General features: G+C 33.5%; 1 protein-coding gene across 21 annotated transcripts in view; it reads left to right on the forward strand.

Annotated features, from left to right (window-relative positions):
* BAZ2B (bromodomain adjacent to zinc finger domain 2B) overlaps positions 1-20,733 on the forward strand; it is a 341,329-nt gene that overhangs the window by 32,225 nt on the left and 288,371 nt on the right. The window contains exon 1 of one of the 21 annotated variants that reach the window (XM_074215886.1): positions 1,105-19,092. The exons of the other annotated variants lie outside the window; for them this stretch is intronic. The gene's annotated coding sequence lies outside the window, so the exon portion shown is untranslated. Of the gene's footprint in view, positions 1-1,104; positions 19,093-20,733 lie in introns of those variants that run through there. 21 annotated transcript variants of the gene reach the window in all.

Raw genomic sequence — 20,733 nt, forward strand, 5'->3', positions numbered from 1 at the left:
GGTCATTTGGTACAACAGAAGCACAAGGAGTGTGTGTGTGTTGGGGGGAGGGCAGTGGTTGAAGGTTTGGAGAGCTTGTTCAGGTTTTTCAGGAGTTGGTCAACTACTAGAAAGATGTGGTGGAATTTGAATATTCAGAATAATTTTGAAAGTCTTATTAAGAGAGAGCATCTATCTATTGCAATTTTATGAAGAAAGTCAAGGTGTTAGATGAAGGGTTGGTCATTGTCACAGTAGCATAAGAAAAAGAATCGTTTGCTTCTTGAATAGTCTTTTTTAGACAAATGAAATGGGTGAATTATGCCAGCAATGAAATATTAATTTACCTGATGCTTGATTGCTTATTTACCAAGGTAATGCTTTAGATGACATGTACCACCAAGTATATTACATAGTTTTATGTTTTTTAGTGAACTGTTGCCTTGACAAAAGATCAGTTTGGTTATTCTATTTTAGGAATGAATGAGATCAATTCCAGTTTCTACTTGAATATATTAATTTAATATTAAGCAGAGTATGGTATAGTGCAATGCTATCAAACTCAGATAGAAAGGGATCATTGAAGTTTTGCAGAGAATGTAGGGTTTAGGGTTGATGCCTCTGGTGGAGTAGATAGAGAAATGGCCTAAAAGACAATAAGACTTAGATTCAAGTCCAGCCCCTGACACCCGCTGCCTGTGAGTCTGTCTAAGCAAGTCACTTAATTTCTCATTTGGCAATTCTGTAGCCTAGAGATTGTAGAGAAGGTGTCAGTCTGCATTGGTAGAGAATGTTTGCTCTCCCATACCAATGAAATAACAGGTCTAGTCCCTCACTCTATTAAATACTTTAAAGATGAATTAGTTAACCCCTTTATTAAATATATAGATTATACTATTTCATTAATATATTGTTTAAAACTATTACAAATAAAACTCAAAGTAGCATAATGTTTTGTCATAAAATACAAACATTTGAAATGTGTGTATCTGAGATTAAATCCATATAATCAGGTGATTTTTAAAAACAATTTATAGCCCTTAATTTAATTGAACAGAAGATAACATTTAAACATTTTATTCTCCAAACACTTCATTCAGGTATAATACGATATTTTAAACTAATTTGAAAGAATATCTTTTTTCAGATTCTTACATCAAAATTCTGGTTAACATATTTAAGCAAATTTTATAATAATAAACCTTTATGAATTGGTTTGATGGTAATTAGCATCATTTTCCATTTTTATCAAACTATTCAATTCCTAATATTTGTAATTTTAAAACATGGTGATAAAACATAATAATAAAACAAAGACCAAGTAGAATATCTGCTTTTCTAAATATGAAAGATATGATTGAGCAGCATTGTAACTTACCCAAATTTAGCTTTAGTTGTGGTTGGGCTAGAATCCCAAGTGGTCTTCCTGGAGTCAGTGGAGCCTTGCTGGGACATTTGTACATGCATTAGAGGATTTGCTGAGTTGGTTTTGAAAGACTCTTATGAAAAAAAAAAATTTTGAATAAGAAGTTAGGTGAAAAGTGGTTAGCTAGATGTAATTTGAGAAGTTATTTGAGCATTTAGGATAGTTTTTAAATAAATTTATGGAGAAATAATTAGAAAAAAGAAATAGGGGAGTTATAGCTTGACTCAATTACAAGGAAATTATAGAGAAAATTGATCCATATAACAATGCAACCAATGTAGCCTTTGAAAACTGTGAAGGATAAGATGAGGTATAAATTTCAAAAGTGTGAAATTTCAGTGATACAGAATACCAAATATACATGTTCCATCCTAAGCAAATGAATGGTCTTATATAAAGATGAATTTACATTCTTGCAGTATTGAACTTTAGCATACAGCTTCATTTAGTTGTTACATAATAAAAAGATAATAAAATTCGAGTATAACTTAATTGGTTTTGTAAAAACAGTTTACAACCTACAATCACATCTCTTATTTCTCTGTCATATGCATTGTGAACCTAATCAGGAATCTCAAATCACATTTTGAAATGAGCTCCTAGATACCCACTCAGACTGTACCATTAATAATTCACATTTCATTTTCTTCCTAAAAACTTATGCATTTTAAAACAGATATACAGTCTGGTCAGTGAGATATTCTTCAGCTATATATAAATTTTTTCCAAGAAATAAGTTAAGTACTTTCAGACATTCAAAGAATAACTAAAATTTTAAAGTCTAAAGACATTTTAGGTTTAGGTGAATTATTTTGTCTTTAGATGCCAACATAAAAAGTACAAGTTAAAGGACTAGGAAAGTAAAAATATTCCTAATATATTATTTTATACATCACAGGATTATTTTCACTTCTGCAAAGTCAGATAAACTTAGGTGAACTTCTAATTAATTTATAAGAAAAAATAATTTATCTTTATAATTGACAGGTGAATAACAACCTACAATTCACCATTAAAATTGATATGGTGAAAAATCATCATTTTTAAGACTTCTTATTAATGCAGCATCAAAATATATCTCACATTTTGAGTAATTGTTTTTAACAGAAGTTCAGGTTAGTGATATTCACATATCATATGTGAGGCACTTAGTCGGTCTACAAAGACCTATTAAGTATTTACATATGCTAAGTACTTACATATGCTTAGGGAATACAAAGACTACATATAGAGAAAATACAGTTCCAGCCCTCAAGGAGCTTAAGGTCTAGCTGGGGAGGCAATATTTACATATATGGAATTGTCAGTGCTATTGGTTGTAAGTTGTTCCAGTTGTGTCCAATTATTAGTTATGACACCATTTAGGGTTTTTTGGCAAAGATACTGGCGTGATTTTATTTCCGTCTCCAGCTCATTTTACAGATGAGGAAATTGAGGCAAATGGGATTAAATCACTTGTACAGATAGAGATATACAAGAGAGGTAAAGGATTATTGGGAGGAAGTTAAAGAGGAGGCTTTAGCAGCTGATCAGGAAAGGTCTCATATCAGAGTAGATGATGCTTTAATTGAGCTCTGAAGAACATTCTGGTTTCGGTGCTTTTCAAGCAGTTTAGACAGGCTCTAGAAGTCATTATGGTAGTTGTGAATGAGAGGATATCCAGGAATTGCTGATATTTACACCATTTAAGTACAACCTATATTCCTAACAAGTCCTCCTAAGTTCGAATCTGGCCTCAGACACTTGACACTCATTAGCTGTATGAGCTTAGGCAAGTCACTTCAACCTGATTGCTTCACATCCAGGATCATCTCCATTTCATATCTGGCCTCTGGACCCAGATGGCTCCAGAGGAGAAAGTGAAGCTGGTGACTCAGCACAATACTCCCTTGTTCAAATTTAATTTATGTGCATGTCATGGTATCATTTTGTTGATGAATAAGTTGATTCACTGCAGAACTGGGTTACTCCTCAGGGTTATCATGGAACTTTACTGGGGTTAGTGGCTGTTTCATGGACCTCTTTATGCTTAAAAAAACCTCACACCCCAGTGACCCTAACTTTGACCCTATTGTTCCTTCAAACTATTATACTAGATGTCTCTTATTTTTTACTAAAAGTCTTAGAAAAGATATTCTCAGGAGCAGCCAAGTGGCACAGTGGATAGAGCACCGGCCCTGGAGTCAGGAGGACCTGAGTTAAAATCCAGCCTCAGACACTTAATAATTGCCTAGCTGTGTGACCTTAGGCAAGTCACTCTTAACCCCATTGCCTTAAATAAATAAAATTTTAAAAAAAGAAAAGATATTCTCCTACTAGTCGAGTCTCAATTCCTTGTAATCTGGTTTTGGTTTCCAGTCTTCAATTGAAGTGGCTCTTTCCAAGTTCACTGATCTCATTATCCCCAAATTGATAGTTCATTTTTCTTTTTTTCCGTTTCTTTACCTTTCAGCAACATTTTACACTGAACTACCCTCTAATATTCTGTCTGCTTGACTTCTACAATGCTTCATTCTTGGACTTTTCCTTCTACCTAGACAGTATAATAGTTTTAAAATTGGAAAAGACTGCAGAGATCATCTAATCCAAGCTCAAGTATTTTCAAGTCCTGTAAGTTAATATTCATTATGTTACTTTCTGTTTTCCTGCATCTGCCTTCTACCCCCATCCCTTAAGCAAGGGCATTCTCCATTGTTCTTTTCCCTAGATAATATTCTTCTGTCCTCTCTCTACACTCATTCCTTTGATGATATCTTCTCTCATTAATTCATATATTATACATAGTGACTTTATACTTTATTTTTTATACTTTTATTTTATTTTATTATTATACTTTTATTTATATTTAATTCCTACTTTATATATAGTGACTCCCAAATCTGTATCTCCATTCTTTATTTTACTTCATCTCTCCCATTGTTCCAGTCCTTTAATTCCAACTACCTGTGAGCGCATACTTCTAATGTGGATGTTCCAGTGTTTCCTTAACAAATGTGAAACTTGAAAAATCAGATAAACTCTCCAATTCATTCTCCTCATCACTGCCTAAATAATCTTATTAATACATAAGTAGAGAGACACTGACTTTGGAGTCAGAAGTAAGTTCAAATCTTCGCTTTTTTTCTTCCTTACCTGAGTTACTTTGGACAAATCACTTTACCTTACTTTACCTCAGTTTATCTTTAAAATGAAAATGTTAGGGGCAGCTAAATGGTACAGTGAATGGAACCACCATCCCTGGAGTCAGGAGGACCTGAGTTCAAATTCTGCCCCAAACACCTAATCATTACCTAGCACTGTGATCTTGGACAATTCATGTAACCCTATTGCCTTGCAAAATTAAAATAAAATGAAGGTGTTGAATTAGGTGACCTTTAAGTTTCCTTCTAGTTTCAAATACAAAATCTCATGATGCTTTGTTGACTACTTCATTTTTCTTTTCAAGAATCTTGAGTAGCTTATTCCTAGCCACCATTAGGAGTCAAATGCTATCCAACACTAATTGTGTTTTATCATCATCTTGTAGGGTGCAGTCCAGAAACAAGGGCAGTTTAAGATATTAAAACTCAGTCAACTGAAAATAGTGATAGATTATATTTGACATATTTTGATATAATAATTAAGCTTAATAACATGCAAATAATATTCCCTTCAAAATATTTTAAGAATCATAAATCATTAAGAATCATACATTTTAGTTTGTTTCAAAAAGTAAAAAATCAATTCTACATAATTTGTCTAATATTCTATATTAGTAACAGCTTATATTTATAAAGCAATTTACAGAAATAAGTGCTTTGAACATTATCTTGGTACAAAAATGTTACAGTGTGGGTGGTGTAAATATTAGCATTTCTTTTTTTATAGATGAGGAAACAGAGGTTGATAGTTTGCCAGATAATATGGGTTATACAGATGATATGTGGTAGAGCTGGGAATTAAGCCCAGGTTTCCTGACTTCCAAGGTCAGTGCTCTTAAAATACAGTTGCTTAGCTTGAGATTTGCCAGAATCTATTGCCTGTAAGCATTTACTTAAGTTGCTGCTTGGGCTTCAGATCTCTTCTCTCTAGGGGCCTTCAAGTGAAGACTTTCTGATTATGTATTAGCAAGAGTATGCTGGTAAATATTTAACAACTAGCTTTCAAAAAAAAAGTTTAATCTGAAATATGATTTTTTTCCTATCCCTTTATCAAGTCTAGACAATCATCAGAAAATAAATCTAGCCCTAATTTATAGCTTTTATGGATTTCTAAGGTATAAATACTCACTTTGAAAATTTCGGTGCGTTCTTTGGAGTCCTAAGAAGTGGCTGTAGCGTAACACTGGATTAGGATATCATAGAAGGAATTTTTGATTGGAAACATGTTGGACCAGATATCTTCTGACATCTTCTTCAGCTCTTGGATTCTGTAATTTGGAGTATCCAATAATTTTTTTCCATGGGCTTTAAATACAGACTGTGAGAATCATTGCTATGGAGGAATCATAGGCTTGAAGCCTGCATTAGGAAGATGTTTGATGTTAAAAACATTTTTGAATGAAAGACTAATTTACATAAGTTGATTTCATTAATGAAGATCATCTAATGTTATAATTTTGTACTATATCATAGAACATATAGATAGAAAGCAACCTGATTCTACTTTTCACTTCAGGAGAGAAGCTAAAAACCAAAAAACAAAGTAAGTCAACTTCCTCTCCCCCACCATGTCAAACTTTCTATATGTCTTGTCAAAGCCCAGGTCCTCTTGATTATAGACTCTGAGAATATCAGAAATTTTTGTCTTTCCTCCAGGCATAACACAGCTCTGAGCATATTAATATTCCTGCTTGTTCTTTAATAAATTTAATTTGATTGTATTTAAATAAAATGTCAAATTTCTTATATTGCTATACACAAAGACTCTATAAAACAACCTATTAATTGCTTTGATGTACTTTGTGAAAGAGAAGTCTTAAAAATAAACTTTGGAAAAAAAAAGTAAACTTTGCCAGAATTAATTTTGTAAAGCACTAAATATAGGACTGTACAAAGGTTGTTTTCAAAATCTTGGCTTGGCTAAGGATTAAATTGAAATTTCTTACCAAGGCTTCCTATGATTTGACCCCAGTCTAAGTTTCTCGTCTTTTCTACATTAATCCTGTGCTACAGCCAAACTAATTGGTTCAGTGTTCCAATAAAATGCCATGTACTTTACTGCTTCTTTGTTCTTCCCTTTGTCTAAAACAAAGTGGCATCAAAATCAAATAGAAATGAGTTCACTAAATAGTACATAAAGGTTTTTATGGATGCATATTATTTAAGAAAATGACAGATTAACATTAGCTACATATTTTTAATTTTGTTAAATATTTCCCAGTTATATTTTAACATGGTTGTGGTATTGTAGCAACCTGTTTAAGACCTCTAGCTGAGGATAAGCTTTTCCCTTCTCTCTGATTATCAGAATGTAAATTTAGAAGAAAACGTATGGATTTAACCAGGGTTATCTTAAACTCCTAACTCTGGGTAGACCCAAAAGTTCTATCTTGATTCTTTCTTTATGTTGTTTCACTTGATGGCCTCAAATGCACCCACAGCTTTAATTATTTCTATGACTACTAGGTCTATATATCCAATCTTAGTTTCTCTCCAGAGCTGTGGCCCCCAAATTATCAACTGCTTATTGGGCATTTCTAAATGGATGTATCATAGATTACACAATATATTGAAAACAGTTTAGAATTACAAAATTCATAGAAATCAAGAATTGGAAGGGGTCTTCATGGTCCTCTAGACAAAGACATAAAGGAACTGCCACTGTCATCAAAAAGAGGATGTCCAATGTTTTCTTGAAGACTTTCAAAGAGACAGAATCCAGCTATTGCTGGCAACCATTTTTCTTTTAGAAAGCTCAAAAAATATTAGCCTAAATTTTTCTTCTTTGAATCTTCTGTCCACTTGTTTGTTCTGATTCAACACCCTGTGGTCTAACATAAAAAGTCTAACCTCCCCAATGTTGACAAGAACTATACTTATCCCATTGACTTCCTATTACATGGACTCTCATCATTTTCTCCTAAAACCCATCTCTCTCTTTCAAAATTTTGTTTCTGTTGAGGACACTGTCATCATTCCAGTCACTCAGTTTTATCACCTTAATGTCAAACTGAACTCCTTATTCTCAGTAAGACTGTATATAAAATTGATTTCCAAATTTTGTTGTTTTTGCTACCTCCAAAATATTTTTTGTGTCTAACCTTTCTTATCTTTACTTGAACAACTCATATCCTCATTCAGGCCCTCATGTTCTCTCAATTAGATTATTTTTGTGGCCTTTAATAAATAAAGTCTCCAAAGTGATTTTTCCTAAAATTAGCAGTTCTGATCTTGTCATGTCCCACTCAGTAAACTACCGTGGCTCCTTAAAACCTCCAGGATCAAGTGTCATTTAAAGCTCTTTACAATCTAGTCTACCTTCTTCACTGATTACATGTTACTCCATTTAATGCACTCTAACCAGCCAAACTGGTCATTTTCATGTTTCTCTGTCTCCTGACTTTACCTTTGTACATCTCCCTTCCTGTTCCTAAAGTTTGATCTAGATCAGTGTTAACTGATAAAAAAAGATTGAAAGCTTTCATGATTATCAATAATGTAATATTGAAATGGCATTAGTGACTGCATTTTGCCTTTATCCACCAGTTCGAGAAGTCTCAAAGTTCATCTGAGTTCTCCCTCCTAAGAGGCACCTAATTTAAAGAATGTTACAAAATTACCCCTTTTTACTTCTCTCCTCAGTGTTCCTTGATTGCCTCCCAGTTTCCTCCAGTCAGTCTTCATCCTCACCTTCCTGTCTCCCAACTCCTTCCTCTAATAAAATGGCAGATATTTTAATCCTTTCAGTTAATAGTAGCAGATAGATAGTGCATCTATGCTCTTAATTTCCTTTATTATTCACTAATTAGAAACCTAAAAATGCCTACATAATAATGTCAAAATAAGGATAGCTTATATTTCAGAGCTCTTTAAAACAAAAGGGCTTCCTTTTCAGTAACTCTGAGGTAAGTAGTACACATTTTCTTAATGCAGTTTTACACATGAGAAAAAATGAGACTTAAGTTTTCTATGGTCATATAGCCAACAAGTGTCACATAGCAAAAATGAACTTGAAATCTGAATCTTGTTCTTTTAAAATCCAGACAATGATACTCTTATCAATATACCTTGTTGCCTATTACGTATCAATACTCTAATACTAATCTTCAAACATTTAACAATTAACTATTCTATGTCAATGACTATGCCAGTCACTAAACATACAGATACAGAAGTGGAAGGATTCCAGGCCTCAAGGAGTTTTCCTTCTGTTGAAGAGGAAGAGATAGCTTCCATTAAGTAAAAACAATTCATGTACAGAGTGGATGAGGGATCAAACTTTGGGATTTAGGAAAAATCTTTTGAAAGAGGAGGTACTTAAGTTGAACTCTGGATATAGCTAAGGGTTCTGAAAGACAGAAAAGAAGGCAAAGAAAATGAACCAAGCCATAGCAGATAGAAGATGAACACAGTACCATGTGAAAAACTGAATATTATTGAAGAATTGGAACAAAGCTAATTTGCTTGTAGTGTAGACTGTATGAAGAGAAATAATGTGGAATGAATCTAGAAAGAGAGACTAGAGACAGTTATGAACCAGTGTTTGTATTTTTACCAACAGTAGGGGGGGGGAGTAACTTAAGCTTCTTGAGCATGGAAGTGACAGGAGCTGGCCTGTTATTTAAGAGTATCAATTTGGCAACTGAATGGAGGATGGTTTGGAGAGAGGAAAGCCTGTTTGCAACATCTAGACTAAGGCAGCAGACATTTGTGAAGAGAAAGGTGCCAATTGTAAGAGATGTTGTGGAAGTAAAATTGACAAAACTGCAATTTGTTGATCCTAGAGAGTGAGTGAAAGTAAAAAGTCAAGGATGACTCTGTGGTTGGAAACCTAGGTGAATACAAGAATAATGATGTCTTTAATAGGAATAGGAAGTTGAGGAGCAAGGGCAAATTTTTCAGGAGAAATTCTGTTTTGGTCATGTTGAGTTTGCGATGTCTATGGGACATCCAGGTGCAGATGCCTAGCAGGTAGTTGGTGACATGGAGCTGGAGTTGGAGATCAGAAGAGAGTTGAACACTGGATATGTAGATTTGGGAATCATCAGCATAGATAATAATTGTATCCATGGGAGCTGATGAGATCAAGAAAAAGAATGTGAAGAGAGAGGAGAGGAACTAAAATAGAATCTGATATAAACCTTCATTTATCGGGTAGGACATAGATAATGTTGTTGGAAAGGAGATGGGTGATAATAGTTCAGGCAGAGAATGAGGAGGGAGGGAGTAGTGTCAGGAAAACCCAGGTAAGAGGATCTGATAGGAAGGAGTAGTCATAAATGTTAAATGTCAGAGAGGGGTCAAGAAAGATGGGGACTAAAGAAAGGTCATTGGATTAAGAAATAAAATCTTTGGAAATCTTGTGGAGATCATTTACACTCTAAAAGTAACCTGATTAAGAGGGGTTCAGAAGTGAATGGTAGGTGAGAAAGTAGAGGCAATTTGGTAGACAGTTTTTTAATAGCAGTTTTGCCATGAAAGAGAGGAAACATATAGGATTCATTATGATAATACAATATTTTTAATTTTGATGAAAAGGCACTTAGAGTTTATAATATTCCTGGTCAAAATGAAAGTCAGTATTCAATATTTTTTTGCTTGGTGAACTCTGAACTTTGTAGTTCAAACAAAACGGAACTACAAACTAGTTCTAACTTGCCTGAATTATTTATGAAATTCTTAGAAGTACATACTAGTCTGCTATCCTCAATAAAAATTAGTTTAAAGTGGTAATGATTTTAGATGTTTAATTCAGCTTTTTGTTCAGTTAGTCCATCTAACTCATGAAAAAAAATTGAAAACAAAGCAAAAGGAATACTGTAGAGTTGGCTAGGTGGCGCACTGGATAGAGCACAACCCTGGATTCAGGAGGACCTGAGTTCAAATGTGGCCTCAGACACTTAATAATTAACCTAGCTGTGTGACCTTGGGCAAGTCACTTAACCCAATTGCCTTGTTAAAAAAACCCAAAACAAAACAAAACAAAAGGGATACTGCATCAAGGAGATGGGGTTACCTGGGTTAATTTTAGCTCTGTGCCTCCTAGTTCAACAAATCCTTTTCAGTCTTCAATTTATTTAATCTTGTAAATTGAAGGTATTGAATTGCATGAGTCCTGAAGTTTCGCTAACTATAAAAATTATATTATCTTATTATTATTTATTTGTTATACCTTGCTTACTCTCAAAAAGGGTTTATTGTAACTTTCAAAATTAAAGAGATTAATCTAGGGCAATTAATGCAGCAAAATTAGTGAAATGAGTGAGGAATAAATGTGATAGAACACCTGAGCTTAATTATTGCACTTGAATGAAATTAACTTTGAGTTTACTTGTATCTAAAGAAAATTAGAAATATGTTGCAATATAGTTTTCTTTGATCATAGAAATCATACTCATACAAACAGAACTTTTTACATGAAGAGGAATTAGATATCTTAACAATCTTATCAACAGTAGTTTTTACAAAAGATACTTAAATGTTCAAATGTGTGGTTCTGATTTCAAATCTCCATTGAAACTTGTAGCATAGCTACATTTTTAACGCTTGGAAAGAATTACTGCATTATTACTAAGAAAATGTGATCTTGATTTATTTTTTTAATGAACTGAATATAGGATACAATTTAAACAATCTGGAGGAATATAGAGTTAATTTGCTAGATGTTACAACCTGGACATTATATAGTACAATGACCATTACTTTGTCTTTCTCATATATCTGATATGTCAGATGAGACTTTGGCAAGTGACAGCTTGTAGTCAATTTGTAGTTTAATTTTTCTGACAAGTGGCCTAAAGTGCTGATATATCTGTTAAAGAAAAATCCATACACTTTAGATTCCAGACATCGAGGAGGCAGATAATTGTCTTTCTTTTGTAAGTTTGTAACTTTTGTTCTTACACAGACATAGTTTATCTAAGAATGAGCATAATTTGCATGGATGGTTGAATGAACAATAATTTTTTCTCAAAAAAGAACTTTGAGGGGCGGCTAGGTGGCGTAGTGGAGGGGCAGCTGGGTGGCATAGTGGATAAAGCACTGGCCCTGGAGTCAGGAGGACCTGGGTTCAAATCTGGTCTCAGACACTTAATAATTACCTAGCTGTGTGGCCTTGGGCAAGCTACTTTTAACCCCGTTTGCCTTGAAAAAACCTAAAAAAAAAAAACAAACAAAAAAAGAACTTTGAATCTGACTAGGCAGTTTATATAAATATTTTGTTGAAACCTCAGGATTCTGTGACATTATCTGGAAGTAATTACTCACTTAAAATGAATAAGGATAAGTTATTATAGATTCTGAGAGAATCTTAATATGACCTATGAGTAAAACATCTGATTTGGATATGGATTTATCTACCAAATGCATACTCAAGTGTGCATCTCTTAGATGGGGTTATGGAACTTATATTTAGATGTTGAAGTTTATATGTAAGAGATGAATGAATAAAAATATTCTATGAAAAACTTGACAAATTAGTTAAACATGCATTTTAATACTTTGTGACTTCAATAATGCAAAGAAGAGGATTATAAAAACTATGTTAGAAAATATGGTTCAGGATTAAGAATAAAAAAAAGTTTTAAAGAACTTTCCACCTGCATATCATGAAAATTAATTTCCATAAGAGGATTGGAAGTTTCCAAACATGGCAAACCCTTAAAAATACATCAAAAAATGAAACTGATTCTCAGCAGACATAAGATGGCTGGGGACCAATAAACAGGCATTTATTTAGTATCTTTTTTATATCTGTCCCTGGGGATATAGTAGAGAAAATGAAATTGTGCCTATAAGTAACTTCCATGCTCTTGGGGGGGGTGGTGGAGTAAACAACCTTCATAGATATAAATGAACACAAAAATCTGTAAAGTAAACATAAGGTAATTTGGGGTGTGGGGCAGGAACTAGCAATCAGGAAGTTCAGGAAAGGAATCGTTTCAAAAGAAACTGTATGACTCTCAGCAACTTGTCAGAATAGTCTCTGGACAGTGATTTGACCCTAGAATTCAACAGGGGAAGAGAGATGGTGGTATTACATTTAGGAATTTCTCTGTACTTCCAATAGTTCTATGATTTTGCCTACAACCAGAACTCCCTTCCAGTGGTAATAAGAAAAATAACTACATCAGGTAGACTAGACACAAGTGTTGCTGTAAGGAACAGATTTGAAGATGTTTAGGTATCTGATCTCGAGGGATCTGAAGGAGGGAAAAATATCAAAGGATTAAAAAAAATTGGGCTTTATTACCAAAAGAGAACTTGACTGAAAATATCAATAAATATTAAGGCAAGTATTTACTTCTTTCACATATAAATAAAATTTTCATAAGAATTATTGATATACACATTGGCAACATTGAGTTTTTGTAAGGCAATGGGGTTAAATGACTTGCCCAAGGTCACACAGGTAATTATTAAATGTCTGAGGTCACATTTGAAATCAGGTCCTCCTGACTCCAGGGCCAGTGCTCAATCCACTTTACCACCCAGTTACTTTGTGAAAGAATTTAATGGGAATAGGCAGACTTTTGAAAACAATATGCTTCAGTAGACTTCGTTTTTGCTATCACATAATTGAACTATTAGATAATTTTAAAAATCACATATTGTTTATTTTTTGATGACTATAAGAAGATTGAGAAAGACATCTAAAAGGTTTTCTTACAGTACCATGTTTCCTATGTGCATGTCAAAATCATATTTCAAAAATATTTTATAATAACTGAGAAAGTATTTTTCAATACCATTTTGATCATTAATATCAGTCAAGATAAAAGCAAGAAGTTTGCTTCTCTCTGATATTTGCCAGTATCATAGAGGAAATCTAGTATATACTGTATAGAGCAGAATATACTGTAGTGTAGAATGTACTCATCTGTAGAAGATGAGATCCTCAAGATTTTCCATTTTTTGGATGAGATGAAATTGGGTTGATTTTATCAAGTCCTAGGACATTTGACACCTTTTAAAGGAAATCTATAATCACTTGAGTTTAAAGTTTGACCTGACTAGTCACAAGTTGGTGTGAATTGCCTTCACTTAAAAGAACAATTCATAGAATTTATTTATATGTGTATAAGTATAAATATACATATATACATGTAAATTATGCATATATACACATGAATTCCTATTTTACCTATATGTTCATATATATACACACATATACATGGTTAGAAGTTACAAAAATGGGGCAGCTAGGTGGCACAGTGGATGGAGCACTGGTCCTGGAGTCAGGAGGACCTGAGTTCAAATGTGATCTCAGACACTTAATAATTGCCTAGCTGTGTGACCTTGGGCAAGTCACTTAACCTCATTGCCTTAAATAAAAAATAATATAAAAATAATAAATAACTAAAATACAAAAATACTTGAGTTGGTCTGGAAATGATGATGATGATGATGATGAGAACAAACTTTTTAACAGCAATATTCTTCTAGTGGTGTTGCCTGGTTCTGAATCATGAAACACTACAGTCTTTGAAGAAATGAAATTAAGAATTAAGAACATCATGGAGAAATATATTGGGTAGGCATATGCTGAAAAATATTACCAAGGAGGAATTACATAGAGGAAGTGATATAAAAGATGTAATTGAAGAAAAGTATGATTGAAAATGATTGTAGAAAGAGCAAGGCATAGACAAAATCAGTTGATTTGATAGTCTTGACCCTCTGAATAGGGGGTTGGACCCCTTATGGTGAGCATAAAGGGCAGGTGAGCAAGAATTACCAAGAATGTTCAGGCATTTTTCTTTGCCATCTGTGTTAAAGAGAACATCATAGAAATAATCAGCTAGGTATATAGAAGGAAATATATGTTCTTAGACATAGCTGTGTTAATTTATTTTGATGGATTGTATGTATTTGCTGCATATACACATTGCAAAGCAGGGCTTCTAATCAGGAGGAAGGTAAGGGTACTGAGTTAGTTGGTACTGATATATTGGTTGTCTCAAAAATCTTACTGTAGATTTAAGCTAAGCAAAGTTTAAAACTGAACTCAGATTTTAAAAATGCATAGAATAAAGAAGTACAGGAAATGCAAATAGAACAATTTTACTAATTTTAAGTATATTTTGCTATCTATATATACATACATACATATATATATGTATAAATAGATATGTATTTCTTTTTCCTAAGTCAGGGGAGGGGAATATCTGTCCTGTAGATTGTATAAAGCCTGTGAAATCATTCAGTCTACTGTCACCAAGGCAACAGCAGGTGGGATTCAAAATTCAATAAATCTAGGAGCTTTTAAGGGTTGAATTAACTAAATGTTCGACCAAATACAGCTGGCTAATTTTCAAGTTGATATTTTTGTAAGGCCCTTGAATGATGTTATAAATAGAAATGGCCTTTGGCAGAAAAAAAAAAAGTTACCTCATTTAAATCCATCTAGCTAGTTAACTAGCTTTACTTCTGTTTTGGTTTTTGCTAGGCAATGAGGTTAAGTCACTTGCCCAAGGTCATACAGCTAGGTAATAATTAAGTATCTGAGGTCACATTTGAACTCGGGTCCTCTTGACTCCAGGGCCAGTCCCTTACTTCTGAATAAGAATTATTTCTGTAGATCATGACCAAGTGACTCTCTACCCTCTAACTGGAGGATTATGAGGGAGAACTCCCCATCCTGTGAGATAAGCTAATCTATTTTTGTATAGCCCTCATTGTTAACAAAGATTTCCATATACCAAACTTTAACCTGTCTCTGAAACTTCTATTTAGCATCCCTACTTCAGATCTCTGGGACCAATCAAAAGCAAACTAATTCTTCTTCTACATGACAGCCCCTTCAGTTTCTTAAGATGCCTGTCTTGTCCTCCTTCATCCTCTCCTACCCTAATCTTCTCTTATTCAAGGTACACATTACCCAGTAATTATAACTGATGTTCCTCATAGTCTTATTTTGAATACTTCCTTTTTTTAGGATTAGCAAAAAGATTTTTAGTATAAAGATCCTAAATGTGACTCCAGAGATGGAAACCTCATCTGCTTAATATATGGGTCATAGAGAGTTGGTTGCATCTTTGCATACAATAAATTTCATGGAAGAAGAATGACTAAATGGTTTTCTAGCCCCCATTCCTTTTGGGACATAAGTTCTTTCCTCTCAGTTTTCTGCTACACTGATCTTCATTCTACTTTTCTTTCCCAGATGTTTTTTCCTTTTCCTCAGATAGCTTGACAGATTCATTGTCTAGGTAGGGGTCAGGGAATACTGAGTAGAACTTCCTAGTTAAAAAAACCAATTGTTGTTACTATTTCATGAGAATTATATCTTTCAGTGTTTTTGTCTTATCTTGTCGGTTCAGTTTAGTTATTCTGTATCTGTTTTTGAGAGGTTTGAGAAAAAAATGGAATGTCTTTTGATCCACTATCATTTCATTGTTATCTTCTCCTTATGTGTTTTTTAGATACACACCTCCTCCCAATTTGATTACTTTTCCCTGCATGAATACCAGTTTATCAGTATCTCTTAGGAAATGTGGACAGAACTGAACACACTACTGAAAGAATATGTGACTTGTAGTCAGCAGACAACTGGGTTGTCTATATGTCATTGTGGTCTTGAGCAATTTCCTTATCTGTTAAATGATCATAGTAAAATCCATGGTATCTACTTCTCAGTTTTGAAGGAATTAAATGAAATAGTGTGATAGTGTTGGTAATGTGATTTTGTAAACTATAATATTATTTAATCCAGATGCCTATCCAGATAATAGATTCAGCAATAGCAGCACTAAATCTGTATCCCAAAGAGACAAAAAAGAAAAAAGGACCTACATGTTCAAAAGTTTTTATAGCAGTGGCAAAGAATTAGAAATTGAGAGCATATCAATTGGCGAGTGATTGAACAAATTGTGGTATATGGCTGTGATGGAATACTATTGTGCTACAAGAAATGAGCAGGATGCTTTCAGAAAAAAGCTACAAAAACTTTATATGTCAACATGAAGTGAGCAGAACCAGGAGAACATTGTACACAGCAACAACAATATTGTATGATAATTGTAAATGACTTAGCTATTTTCAGGAATATAATGATCTAATTCCAAAGGATTCATGATGAAAGAATTAATGAAGTCTGAATGCAAATTGAAGTATACTTTTAAAAAATTTCATTTTCTTGTTTATTTTTTGTGTGTTTTTTACAACACAACTAATACAGAAATGTTTTATATGATGGTGCCATGTATAAGGTATATCAAATTGCCTTCTCAAGGAGGGGGGAAGGAAAGTAGGGAGAAAGGAAGAGAATTTGGAACTCAAATTTTAAAAATTATTTTAAAATATTTTTAAAGTATTTAAAACATGTCTGCTCAATGTAGGAGGTGATAGACTTTTTATTATTTGTGTTGTGGCTCTGCATTTTTATTGATGAAACCTAAGATTATATTACAATTTTAGTAGTCATTCAACAGTTGATCTTAAACAACCTCATTCTTTAGTTATACAACTTTTGAAAAGACCTTAATGCAGGACTCATCCCAGTTGATTTTCACCTAGTTCCTTTTGGTTCAGTATTTCAATATGTCAACTATTTCTTTGAAATTCAGAATCTTGGAGTCATAGTATTTAGATTCAGAAAGAATCTTAGAAATAATTAGCTCCAGTTCCCTCATTTCATAGAAGAGGAATGTGAAATCTAGTGAAGTTAACATGCATAGGAAAGCAAGCTGAATGTCATGTTCTGGATCAAAACCAAATCTAATGCATATAGATCTATTTTTTTTGCATTTATTTTTTTCTCATTTTATATAAATAAAAATTTTTAGTACTCATTTTTAAAAATTTTGAGTTCCCAATTCTTTCTCTCCCTTCCCCTGCTTCTCTTCCTTGAGAAGGCAAGCAATTTGATATAGATTGTTCATGTGCAGTCCAAGGCATATAATTCTCAAGCAGAAAATTTCTCCCTTTTATTTTGTAATCAATTATATTTGATATTTCTCTCAGTATTTAATGCAATGGGTGGAAACTAGAGGGCAAGATGGAAGCATTTGTGCTGGCAAGATCCCAAGTCTTTGCTGAGGGCTTGCATATTTATGATAGGGTTAATCAAAAGACCTATTACTGGTTCCTAAGGTTCTCCCTATAATTCTGCCATGCTGTAGGGTTTCATTTTCTACATAACACCCTTTCTGATCCCATCTTCTCCCTTCCTTACCCTACCCCTCATTACCTTGTTTTTGCTTTGCATATATTTCCATATGTTCTCATACTGTATATTATATGTTATTTCCCCTTTGTAAGCTTGCAGAGGACAGATTCTATTTCATATTTATCTTTATATCCTTAACCTAACACAGTGTCTGTCACCTTAAGTATTTAATAAATGATTGGTTTAATCTTAACTATGTCTGTTTTTTACTATTGTTTTATCTAAGCTCACTGTTACTTTAATATCTTCCCCAAACATATAAAACAGGCGTAGGTATAGAGGTAGTCAGTTTGGTTTCCTGCACTAAAAGCAAAAAAGTCTACAACTATATTCATTCTTTAGGGTTAATGCAGTATCTCCAGTTAGTGCCTAACAATGTGTAAATATGTTGTTAATATAGTTGACAATCCATTATCACCTTAATAAAGAGCCATTATCACAATAAGGGAATGAGGTACAGGGAAAATAAATCTTAATTAATGAAAAATATTCAGGGACCAAGTCCTTTCCTATATCTGGAGCTTCATAATGGTATTGCCCACTTGGGATTAAATTAGAAGGGATACATAGAGGTGAATCAATTGTCTCATATTCTATCTATGACTGACCCTTTCCATATTATCCAGATAAATTGATATGTCACGTCTTAGTTTATCAAAGTGCTTCTCCCTCCTTTTGAGTCACAGGAATCTCTAATGTTAATAACAACTGTCTCTAACTCTTCCCTTTCCTTTTGGAAATCTTCAGGAAGCATCCTGGGGTATTTTGTATAACTTGGCTTAGTTGTCAATGAGAAAGATATGAGATGGAAAGTCAAATAGAAAAATAGGATTGACTCCAAACTCCCAAAAGCTAAATAGATGTTCCAACATTGTCCTCTTTTCTGTTTCACTATGGACTGTAGTCAGATGGTCTTGAATACCTCTTCCATTAGAACTAGTTGATCTCTCTAATTACACTAGACCCTCAGTTGACAGTGTTGTGCCTCTTTTACAGTTCTGGGTACCAGTCAGTTAATAAGAGTTTATTAAGTGTTTTCTATGTGCCATTGTACTAAGTCCTGCAGTTACAAAGAAAGGTAAAAGAGATGGAAGATTAGCAAGAGAATGGAGATAATAGTAGGGAATGAGATTTAAGCTACATCTAGAGAATTATTTTTTGACAAAGAGAAAGTCTGCCTCTTCATCTAAGACTGGAGGGAAGGGGATTGTAGGGAAAGGCCTCTGAATGATAAAGGAGGTAAGACAGAGAAGGGAGAACACTCTAGGAATAACCTCAATTTTATTGTTTTGTTTGTTTTGTTTTTAGTGTAGCATATGACTTAGCTGAGAGTGTGGGAGTACTGTGAGAAGAGATGAGAAGTTCCTTCTTTGGTTCAGGTAAACTCTAGGGCTTTCTTTTTTAGACACCTCTTGTTCTGGGGACATAATTGGCTAATCATGTCCAGGTGGGTCATAGAAACATATATTTAGAGCTTGAAGATCATCTATTCCAATCTCTTCATTTTGCAGATGAGGAAAATAAGACTTCAAGAAGATTAAGTGACTTGTCTAAGATCACACCAGTAGTTGGTGGGGGCAGGGCTGGGATTTGAGGTCATGTATTCTAACATTAAATCTAGTTTGATAATACACTTAACACTCCTGCACTTTAAAAAAAAAAAAAAACTCACCTAGCCAAGATAGCAGCCTCTTTTAATTTCTTGAAGTAAATGACCTCCATGTGAGGTCATAAGTAGACTTTGAGATGGCACATTTATTATAGCACATTTAGTATCATCGAACATTCCAGAAGAAATAGCTATATCAAAATATATATTGTATATATAAGACACTTGAATGCTTTTCATATGTCTTTCTGTTGCCTTTTTCCCCTATTGGAACATCTGAGAGGGGTTATGCAAATTATTATAATCTATTTCTCCAAGGTTTCCAAAAGGAATAAGGAGATAGGGAATGAAGAACTGGTATTCCCAATAAATAGCTTATGTCTTAGAGATAGAGAATTACATATCAAGATTCATGAATATGGTGACCTTTTGTCTAAAACCCACTGTTTAAACATATGAACATTAAGAGCTATTTTATTTAAGACTAATAAAATATGCTTATTTTTGCTCTTAGGTTTCAGAACAGCTTTTTTGTTTATCATTGTGTTTGATGAAAGATTAGTATCATGTTTGTAGATGTTTTAATGATGTTTTAATTTTAATTTTGGTTAGCCCTAAATATGTATGTGGTCTCCAGTAAGTATTGTTTGTAGCATGATTTTATATTGCCTTAGCTACTGGTGGTTAAGTGTCTCTAGGGAAACACATAGAAGAATCAGACGCAGAGGCTGATATTTCATTTCTTTTGCTGTTAACGGAATTGTGTTTGCCAGATGTGAAGTGCTGAGTCAGCATAAGATCCAATCGCATTTTATCCATGAAATGTTAGAGTCAGTGAAAACTGAATTCAGTGATCCAAAGATGTTTTTCAACACTTGAAGCATTATTTATTTTTTAAAGCTTTGTCTGGAAATAAATTTTCATAAGTGTTTAATCTTGATCAAAATAGCTAATCACAATGCAGACTTTTCTCTTAGTGCTGACATCATTTATTTTATCCATCAAAATAGTGAAAGGTCCTGATCTGGCTCGACTCACAATTTGATTGTGTGTGATGTGCTGACAGTGCTTTGATAATGCATATTTTTTTTTTATTCTTTCATGGAAAAATCTTCTTCAAGAACTGAATGTCAGGACATTCTCTTGATATGCGTCAGAAACATGAATAAGAATTCTATACTTGGAAAATGAGTGCTTTTGAATGTAACTTTTTTTTTCCTTATTATATGGCTTGAGATTGTGTGAATTTGAGGAGGCAATGAATGTTATAACTAACATAGTATACTTAGTGGACACTAGACTTTTTTTAAGAAGTCAGAATGTCTAAAGATAATGGACCTTGTATGTTTATATGAATAATTACTTTTACTGCTGTATATATGCAGGATTTATTTGAATTTATTATTTTTAA

This window comes from Macrotis lagotis, chromosome 1 (assembly GCF_037893015.1).
Source record: "Macrotis lagotis isolate mMagLag1 chromosome 1, bilby.v1.9.chrom.fasta, whole genome shotgun sequence".
NCBI lineage: Eukaryota > Metazoa > Chordata > Mammalia > Peramelemorphia > Peramelidae > Macrotis > Macrotis lagotis.